We start from the raw sequence: 11,107 nt of genomic DNA, 5'->3' as shown, positions 1-11,107 counted from the left end.
ATAAAGAACAATCCAAGTGATTTGTTCACGGTCCACCACTCCGGTGGACATCTTTGTAGATCAGTAGAGATTCTGTTGTGTTAATACTGTGTGGTCTCTTTAGCTGTCGGTTTCTGTCCTTCCCTGCGGCCTTCCTCTCCTGTGAACAAGCTATCTAACCGCACAAAGACCATGCAGCCTGAATTTGGTGCATTATAATGAAGTTTCACATGTGTGTATTAAACCACCTTTGGAGAATACAACTACAGACCAAAAGTCTACATGAAATCAGTTTGTTCCAAATTTCACTTAAAAGGCACGGCAATCCACCTCTGAGACAGAAACAGAAGCTGAAACGGTTTGCTGAGCTTCTCCGGTGGTGTGTGAGCGCCACCTGATGCCCAGAGGCAGAATGACTTCCCTCTCAGACCTCCGCAGAGTATTCAGAAGATGGTATGCATGCTCGCTGTCTGCCCACCTTCACACTTGCTCTTCCTGGCTTTCCTATTTATGTTCATATTTTCAGAATTCCTTCCACACGCTTCTATACATATGGTAGCTAACCTTCCAAAAACTTCATGATGCCAAAAAATGGCATCAAAATACCCAGCTTTCCCTTGACTTCTGTTGAAACTCTTAGTAAAATGTAACTCATAGTATCTGTCACAGTTTCTTAAAAACCTTATGTAACTTTTATTTCCATATTTTTGTATAGGAATTTTATTTTATACTAATGTCCAGAGTTTGGTCGAGGCCCATCTCCTAGTGTGTGTGTGTGTGTGTGTGTGTGTGTGTGTGTGTGTGTGTGTGTTGTGTTGTGTTGTGTCTCTCGTGTTACCTACACTCTAATGCATTCAGACAACATTTGCAGAGCCTTCCCCTAATTTCTATGAACCATTAACTCAGGCTAGAAAACCTCCACGTCACCCACCCAAGCCAGGGGAAACACGAGAAAATGCTGCCTCTTGTTGGAGTTGTAAGAAGGCCAAGGGAAGTGATTTGGGAGGAAGAAATTCCTTGATCATCCATGGGGGACCACAACCTCTCTGTTTATGTCACCACTCTCCTGCTGAGAAGGTAAAAGTGAGACAACCGCCTCAGAAATGCATTCTAATGGAACTGACCAAGATAAAAATACAAAATTTTTTTAAAAAACGAAAATAGAACCTGATTTCACTGATTGGGTTGAAAATAAAGGACGCTTTTGTTAATTAATCACATGGTGATTTGGTGTATTCTGCAGAGCAGTAACTCTAATGCTTCAAAATGATGTTTGAAGTGGAAATACACCACAGATACGCTACGCAGCAACGTGGTAACTGTATCATTTGCAATTACTTAAACTTATGATTTAAAATTTTTAGATGACAAATATGAAGACAGAAGGAAAAAACAATCTTTCAAATTATCTGGAGGTAATACAGGCCAAAAACAGGCAAACACTGTACTGTAGCATTAATGCGAGAGTTTCCCAAGCTGTCAGCTTTAACAGTACTTACTCTCCTGGGTTGGTTCATCATTTCACAATTCTAAGGGTTCTCTTTTGTCTTACATACAACCCAAATACAGCCGTGGGGTAAGGTCAACCATCTGAAGACAGGAGGACTGCCGCATACACATGGCTGTTGATAAAAGAAATGCAGTTAGTATAAGCAGGGACTCTCTGAAGCACAACACCACAAGACACTCCTAATGTTGACTAGAATCCATAACAGGTAAGAAAGCAATAACAAAACTGTAACACCAAGTTTTTTATCTCCCTTAAACAAAGATGTCTGCAGGTGAAAACTTGAGTTTTCAAGTTCAAGTTAATGTGGACACAGAGTCAGTGTGGGAATATATACCACTACATAAAGTTTATCATTCTTATTAAGCTGCCTATAACCAGCATCCCTAGATACTTAAATTCTTATTTCCTACCCATATTCGCCTTTAAGTTCTCAGAAATTGAGTATCCTATTCTATATACCTTTATTATGGGGCTTTGGAGATTTTTAATACCCATGTATTGAAAATTGTCAAGATTTTATGCTGTAAGTCAAGATAACTCTCATGTTTCAAGGGGAGTATGATGCCAGTATGCTGTTTCTACATTGGAGTTTACAAATAGGGCACCAATGCCAAAAGCCTAGGAAAGGAGTTTCCAAAAAATTCACCACTCCCTCCTTCACACCCACCACCTTGATTTCCTCTTGGACACCACCATGGCATTCCAGGAGCATCTGTGTATTACTTCCTTGTTGTTTGCAGTGATGAACAATCATGACCAAAAAAAGAGTTCATTTAGTTTAAAGTTCCAGAGGAGCAGCCCTTAATGGCAGGAGAGGTGCTACAACAGAAAGGTGTCCAGAGCAGGAAGCTGAGAGATCACATCTTCAACAGCAAACATGAGGCAGACACTTTGAAGGGTCACCCACATACTGTGTGTGTGCGTGTGTGTGTGTACATGCATGTGCACATGAACCTGCACACGTACATAAGCATGTATACAGATATATACACAGACACATAAAGAAATGAATGTCCTTGCTCTGAGGGCTGGTAACCTGTTGCGCAATCCCTCCATTATTTCTGCAGAGAAGTAAATGATTCTTGCTAGGGATAATGTTTCCTGAATTTAATGAGTAGTTACAACTTACCCTGCTAAGTCCCTCCTACCTTTGATCTGCACTGAGGTGATTGATGGGAGATGCCATTCTGTGAATCTGTCTCTTATTTATTGTTGAATAAAGCACTGTTGGCCAGTAGGGAAGTAAGATAGGTGGGACTAGGAGTTGAGCAGGATTTTGGGAAGGAGAAACACAGAGTCACCATGTAGCTGCCATAGGGGTAAGAAGCCCAGACCCTTTTCTAAGTAAGAGAAATACTTAGATTAACAGTTATGGAGTAAATACTTAAGTCAGAGATAGCCAGTAAGAAACCAACCAAACTGCCAACAGCTTCATAAGTAATGTAGCCTCCTGTGTGTTTATTTGGGACTGATGCAGCTCTGGAGTCAGGATGGTGGGGCAGGCTACACTCAACAAATGGTGTCAGAAGTAAGATTGAATTTGCATGTAGAATGACAAAAGCTTAAAAGGAATTTTAGAAACAAAAGAACAGAGAAAATCATGGGTTCTTGGTGACAGCATTTTTCTCAGGTGGGCTCTGTTTCACTTAAGGGAGTCTTCCTGACTCAGCATAATTAAAAAAATAAATAAAGCAAAGTTCTTTTCAAAGGTTCTGCTAAGAATTGAAAGATTGTACGTACTACTGGAAGTGTCAGTGACCACATCTCCAAGCCGACAGCTTTTTCTTGATGTCAGCATAGACTGAGACAATGAGCTGGAATCACACTTACACTCGCCATCTTGGAAAAACTGCAGTTTAAACAGCTGCAATTTTAACAGATAAGACACGTAGCCAGAAAAACATAAAGATTTACAGTAAAGTCAGACTTGGATAAAGAAAAACCTCTAAAGGTTTACAGTATGTTTAAAAATATGGGTAGGATTGAGAGAGAAAAAGAAACGGCATACTGGTAAATAAATAAAGAAGCCGTCAGTGGTGGCACACGCCAGTAGGATTTGCTCCAGAGCAGAGGCAGGCGGATTTCCAGAGAAATCCTGTTTCAGAGAAATAAATAAATAAATAAAAGTAAAAGAAATAGAGTAATAATAGATAAATAAATAAGTCACGTAAAGATGAAAAATACACAGAGAGTCTGGATACTGTATGCTATTGTGTTTTTCAGTTTTTTAATTGCTAAAAAGAAAAAGCTGCTAAAGTATACTTGCTTATAAATGCTGCTAAATTAATCCAACTTATATATTTCAAGAATGCTTTGACCTCTAACTTTAAGTATAAGGACTGGTTACTTGGGAAAAGAGTTTTTGTTTATGTTTCCACAGAAAATGGAAAGCTGTCCATTCCTTCCAGGCTTCTGTGGTTTGATGAACCAAGACCCTTGGAAGCAGTGGCCCAAGTGAGTCAACATCTAAAACAGCTAAGATGATACAGCCTTACAGACCCCAAAAATAAGGACGTAATACAGGTTTCTGAGTTTTGTCATCATCCTCATGGTATGAACAGTGCCCCCATCCAGCATGAAGCAGTTTGGAATGATCAATGTACAAATTCCTATATTGTTTATAAATTTTAGTTTTCATTTAAATGTGGTTGTGTGTAATTTGTTAATGATCCCAGCCAATCTCTTTTTATTGGTAAATAGGGGAATTATGGTATGGGCATGGTTTTTAATTTATTGATACAAATTCAAGGTCAATTTTGTGATGCATATATTTCTCCTTTTGATTAAGTATTGTGCTTATACTGATCTTTAAAAATGCAATGCATAATTAAATACAGACTATAGATAGTTACTTATAGTAGTCAGAACTTATAGTTACTTATAGTTAGGTAAGTTAGGTTTTCTAAATATACAGAGATATATTTGAGATAGACAGTCAAACCTTTCAAAGACCTTCAAAAATGACATTTAAAATGGTTTAGGGTTTTTCTTGACAATGAGAAATATCTGCTTCTGGCACATCAATTACGTATGAAAGGAAGATGGGCATCGAAGAAACCTGTTATGGAGTATGCTTTCAACATGGCAAGATTAGCCATTTGGGCAAGAAACTGCTCTTGTCTAGACTGCTTGACTGTTGCTGTATAAAGTGGATATGTAAGACCCAGAGGAAAGTGACTGATGAACTCAAAAAGTCCTTCAGGGTTCCTGATTCATGGAAGAGTCTACGAGACTTTCTGCAAGACACAGAAAAATGACTGACAGACTGCCGATGCAGATGGACAGTTTGAAATTTCCTGTTTTGCTGAAAAGTCTTCCAGACACACTGTGGCCTATGGGCTGAAGATGGATGCCCGAACATTACAGAGAAACTTCAGGTGACTGCCCAGGCAGCAAGATGTCTCTGTCAATCCTAGTGTTTATATATTATCCTTCTGTGGTCATTGATAGAGTCAAAGACAGATAGTTATAATCATAGTTTTCTTAGTTATGATAAAAGATAAGCTACGTATAAGACTTTAGACTCACAAAGATAGGATAGATGATACTTTCTTTAAATTTTACTAAATGGTAATGGACAAAATTTTGTAACTATGTTCTTACTTGATAACTGTTCTGTTATATATAATTTGACTATGTTAAATTTAAAACCTTTCTTTTTATTTAGACAGAAAAGAGGAGATGATGGGAGATGCCATTCTGTGAATCTGTCTTTTATTGGTTGTTGAATAAAGCACTGTTGGACAATAGGGAAATAAGATAGGTGGGACTAGGAGTTGAGCAGGATTCTGGGAAGGAGAAACACAGAGAGTCACCATGTAGCTCCCATAGGGGTAAGAAGTCCAGACCCTTTTCTAAGTAAGAGAAATACTTAGATTAACAATTATGGAGTAAATACTTAAGTCAGAGATAGCCAGTAAGAAACCAAGCAAACTGCCAACAGCTTCATAAGTAATGTAGCCTCCTGTGTGTTTATTTGGGACTGATGCAGCTCTGGAGTCAGGATGGTGGGGCAGGCTACACTCAACAGGTGATGAAGACAGTGTTAGAGCAATGTAGGTTACAAAGCAGGGGAGAGTTTGCCTTGTTTTTCTATCCCGTCTCCTCTTGGATGTGTTCTCAGATAAATGTGTGGAAGAGAAAGACAAAGAGCCGTAGCTTTGGCTGTCTAGGCTACCATGAGGGCCTGACAGAGAGACACTATATGTGTGCATATGTCCTGCATATCACCATTAAATGAAGATGATGACAGAGCAGGATCAAATAAGAAGCACCAATTAAGAAAGAATGATAAAAATGAAGAAAAATAGTGAGTTTCATAAAAATGAGAATCAACAATTAAAAAATGGATACAAAGAAACACCTAATGAACTCCTGGAACCCGATGACAGAGAGGGAGGGGCAATGAGCAAAGGGGTCAAGACCATGCTGGTGAAACCCACAAAGACAGCTGACCTGACAAGGGGGAGCTCTTGGACCCCAGACTGATGGCTGAGAGACCAGCAGAGGACTGATCCAGACCCCCTGAATGTAGTGTCAGTGAGGAAGTCTCATCAATCTCTGGGGCCTTGGGTAGTAGATCAGTATTTACCATGGTGTACGAATGAATTCCACATAGAGGGACGCTCTCTCAACCCGGACACAGGGGGGAGGGCCTAGGTTCTGCCCTGGATGAAATGACAGACTCTGGAGATCCCCCAAGGAGGGCCTCACTCTCTTCTAGGGAATGGTGTGGGGATTGGGGAGGGAGTGAGGAGGGGGCGGGGGTAAGGGAGGAGAGGTGGGAGAGGGAGTTGGGATTGACATGTGAAGCAAGAATGTTTCTAATTTAAATAAAAATTATAATGGAAAAAAGAAATACCTAATTGTCTATATAGTCACGCAAGCAAGGACTAGCAGGCACCAGAGACTTAGACATGATGCAGTTAGGCTGTTTTTTAGACAGGTATGCTCAATGTGTAGAGTCCCACCAAGTTATACTCTCATGACATATATACTTTTGCCCATGAACATTAATATTTAAGATTTGAAAATTAAAAGCCTAAGATCAAAGCCGGGCATGGTAGTGCACGCCTTTAATCCCAGCACTCGGGAGGCAGAGGCAGGCGGATCTTTGTCAGTTTGAGGCCAGGCTGGTCCGACAGCCTCCAAAACAATGCAGAGAAACCCTGTCTCGTAAAAAAAAAAAAAAAAAAAAAAAGCCTAAGGTCAGCAGCTCCCATGTTGGCTAAAGTAGATCCCACCTGATTAGAGACATGTACTACTTTATGAACTCAAATGCTTCACAAAGAAAATATACAAGGGAGAAAGTCCAAGAATTCTTTCCCAGTCTTGGTCAAATGATGACAGTTTAAACAAACACTTACCCTGCAACTGTCTCCTCACACCCAGGCCAGGTGGGAGCACAGTGCTATACACCTACCTGTAAAACTATCTCCCACAGATTGTCTCTAAAAGATAAGATATGCCTGAAAAGCAATTCATCCTACCTGGATATATCATCATTTCTCTAATTTTATTCCTTTATACCTAATAGACAGAGATGACTGTGTTTTAAAGAACAGCCATTATTTGGGCTGCACTGATTCTGGGAAAAATGCTGTCTAGAGACAAGACACATGTGAAAATTTTGCATGAATCATTTGAGTCTGCCTTTACCAGCAGCTTCTCTATTTTACCTTTTAATTTACAGCAAATGTTGCTAACACCCACAGCACAATGAGTGCCTAACACCAAGGTAAAAACAAATCTATACCTCCCCCATTTTCCTGAAAACTGAAATAAACCATTACTAATTGCTTTTTGTTTTGAGTGAATGTTTTTCTTTTGTTTTGTTTTTTCAATGAGAATCTGGGTTTATTGCAAGTAAAAAAAATATAAATGCATTTACAAAATTTCCCTTCACTCAGCCTAGACACATGGGGAAGGGCCTACATCCTGCCCTGGATGAAATGACAGACTCTGGACATCCCCCCCAAAGAGGTCCTCACCCTCCCTGGGGAATGATTATATGGGGACTGGGAGAGGCTAAGGGTGCTAGTGGAGGGACAAGGGAGGAGAGGTGGGAGAAGGAGCTGTGATTGACATGTGAAGCATTCATGTTTCTGATTTAAATAAAAACAGATATTGAGAGAAAAATTCCCTTCAGACATGTGGATGTAACTAGATGCTCATTAGTAAGTAAGTGAATTTTAATGAATAAAAAATCTGTTTCAGCAGTCCACAGAATGGGAAAAGATATTCACTACCCCCACAACTGACAGAAGACTGATTTCCAAAATATACAAAGAACTCAAGAAGCTAGTCAACAAAATACCAAAGGATCTAAAATGACTGAAAGACACTTAAGAAAGTGCTGAACATCCTAAGCCACCGGGGAAATACAAATCAAAACAACTCTGAGATACCATCTCACTCCTGTCAGAATGGTTAAAATCAAAAACACTAATGACAGTTTATGCTGGAAATGATGTAGAGAAAGGGGAACACTCCTCCACTGCTAGTGGGAGTGCCAACTCGTACAGCCACTTTGGAAATCAGAATGGAGATTCCTCAGGAAAATTGGAATCAGTCTACCACAAGATCCAGCAATTCCACTCTTAGGAATATACCCAAAAGATGTTCATACAACAAGGACATCTGTTCAACCATGTTTATAGCAGCATTATTTGTAATAGCCAGAACCTGGAAGCAACCTAGATGCCCCTCAACTGAAGAGTGGATAGAGAAAATATGGTATTTTTACACAATGGAGTACTACTCAGCGGGGAAAAAAGAACAATGGGATCTTGAAATTCACAGGCAAATGGATGGAACTAAAAAAAAAACCATCCTGATTGAGGTAACCCAGTCACAAAAAGACAAACATGGTACATACTCACTCATATATGGATCTTAGACATAGAGCAAAGGATTACCAGCCTACAATCCACACTGCCAGAGAAGCTAGGAAACAAGGAGGACCCTAAGAGGGTCATTCATAGGGAAAGAGACAATATCTTCTGAGCTAATTGGGAAGGGGAGGGGGAGTTAGGAGAAAGAGAACAGGAGAAGAAGGGAGAGGAGGACATGAGGGAGCAGGAAGATCAAGTCAGGGGAAGAATAGAGGAGAGCAGGATGAGAGATACCATAATAGAGGGAGGCATTATAAGTTTAAAGAGAAATCTGGCACTAGGGAAATGTTCAGAAATCTACAAGGATGATCCCAACTAATAATCTAAGCAATAGTTGAGAGGCTACCTTAAATGCCCTTCTCTGATAATGAGATTGATGACTACCTCATATGCCATCCTAGAGCCTTCATCCAGGAGCTGGGGGATCTTCAACATCTGTCATATTATTTGGAGCAGTGCCTAGACCCTCCCCCATGTGTCTAGGCTGAGAGAGTATCCCTCTATGCCGAGTGGGCTCCCAGAGTTCATTCGTGTGCTTGGGATAAATACTGATCCATTACCAGGGTCCCCATAGATTAACTAGACCTCCAAACTGACACCCACATTCAGGGTGTCTGGAACAGTTCTATGCTGGTTTCCCAGCTATCAGCTTGGGTTCCATGAGCTCCCCCTTGTTCAGGTCAGCCACCCACAGTTAAACACTGAGCTGAACTCCTTGAATCCAGTTGCATAGCAGGAGGAGTGATGAGCAAAGGGGTCAAGACCAGGCTGGAGAAACCCACAGAAACAGCTGACCAGAATAAGGTGAAACTCATAGAACCCAGACTGATAGCCTAGATACATGGGGGAAGGTCTAGGCCCTGCTCCAAATGATGTGACAGACTTTGAAGATTCCCCCATGGAAGTCCTCACCCTCCCTGAGGAACAGAAAGGGGATAGGATGGGGATCCGTGGGGGGCAAAAGGGGGAGAGAACTTGGATTAACATGTAAAGCAATATTGTTTCTAATTTAAGTTAAAAAAGAAAAAAAAAAGAAAAGCCTGTTTCTTCAGTGGCTTGAGTCTATTATACACACATAATTTTTTACAAACTTTAAAAGGACAATATTCAACTTCACATGGAAAAACAAAAACAAATAAACAAAACCAGGATAACTAAACAACCCTGTACAATAAAAGAATATCTAAGGGTTTCACCATCCTTGATTCCAAGCTATACTACATAGGTATAGCAATAAAAACCGCATGGTATTTGCATTAAAATGGACAGGCTGATGAGTGGAATTGAATAGAAGGCCCAGTGGTAAATCCATGTAGCTATGGACACCTGACTTTTGATGATGAAGCTAGAAATACACATGAAATGAAGAAAGTATTTTCAACACATGGTGTTAGTCTAATTGAATGTCAGTATATAGAGTATTGCAAAAAGATCCATATCTATCACCTTGAACAAAACTCAAGTCCAAGAGAATCAAAGACCTCAACATAAAACCAGATACACTGAACCTGATAGAAGAGAAAGTGGGGAATAGGTTTGAACACATTGAGTGAATGTTTTGAAAATGCTAAGTTTCTCCATTGACATGGCATGAAAAGTGGGCCCTTTGAAAGTGTGCTTAGTCATCAGGCTGAAAGTAAAGCAATGTCGCAAAGAAGAAACACAGAACACCATTACTGTCACCTAAACATGGCAATTTCCTCCCATCAGCATAAGACACTCTGCAACCCTAGCCAGATAATAAACAGAACACAGCAAGGCTATTGTTAAAAAAAACGTTAGAGTTATTGCCAAGAAAGATTACATTGGGCAGTACATTATCAAGATAAGAGATATGAAAGACACCTGTTTAGGCTCTTGGGGATTTCTTGCTAGTGTCAGGGAGGAAAAAGCACAATTCAAACAATCTAGTCTTCACATTCAAATTTCAGGAACTAGAACAAAGTTCCCCCACTAAAGCATGTGAGGGCAAAGTAATGCTCCAAGTTTCATGAAAAGCTTGTACACTAAATAACTAGAGAGACACTGGCATGAACATCACTGAAATGTCAAAGCATAATATGAATTAGTTTGTGTCATTTTAAAACATGTTTCTATCTAACAAAATCTGAATGCACAAACATTTTTAAATACTTATGATGTAAAAGGAGCTAAGTTCATGAACCATAATGGTGGAGATGGAAGAAAAATAGAATCTATTTCTGTAATAAATCATTTAAAGTGTAAGTTCTCTGGTGCCACGTCTCTGTGTCTTATGTAACCCTATAACAGTGCTAAGGAGGCAGCCAAAGCAAAGGTTTTTAAATGGGCAAATAATGAAATTAAGCAATTGCTTGTGTTGTGTAAGTCTATTTATAAGAGGTACACAGAATAGGTCAATTCATAAAGACAGAATGAATACAAAGTAGACTATACCAGGGCTAGCAGGAGGAGAGAACAAAGTGGTTTAATGGTTGTAGTGCCTGTCTAGTGGGAAGGGAGAGATTTCAGAAATGGATTTGGTGATAGTTGCACCAAATCATGAACATTTTCAGAGTCACCAAATTGTATGGCAATTTTTTCTCATACTTTATTGCAGGATTAAAAGCCAACAACAACTTTTAAATTAAAATAAGCATTGAGCACTTTCCTGGACAGGAACAATGAACTGTGATCTAAAGATGCTATGCCTATCTTTATTTAACGATTAGCTGCTCCAGCATCTCAGAATGTGGGCAACCCAGAA

This window comes from Mesocricetus auratus, unplaced genomic scaffold (genome assembly GCF_017639785.1).
Source record: "Mesocricetus auratus isolate SY011 unplaced genomic scaffold, BCM_Maur_2.0 Super-Scaffold_6730, whole genome shotgun sequence".
NCBI classification, from domain to species: domain Eukaryota; kingdom Metazoa; phylum Chordata; class Mammalia; order Rodentia; family Cricetidae; genus Mesocricetus; species Mesocricetus auratus.
This window is presented reverse-complemented; position numbering follows the sequence as displayed.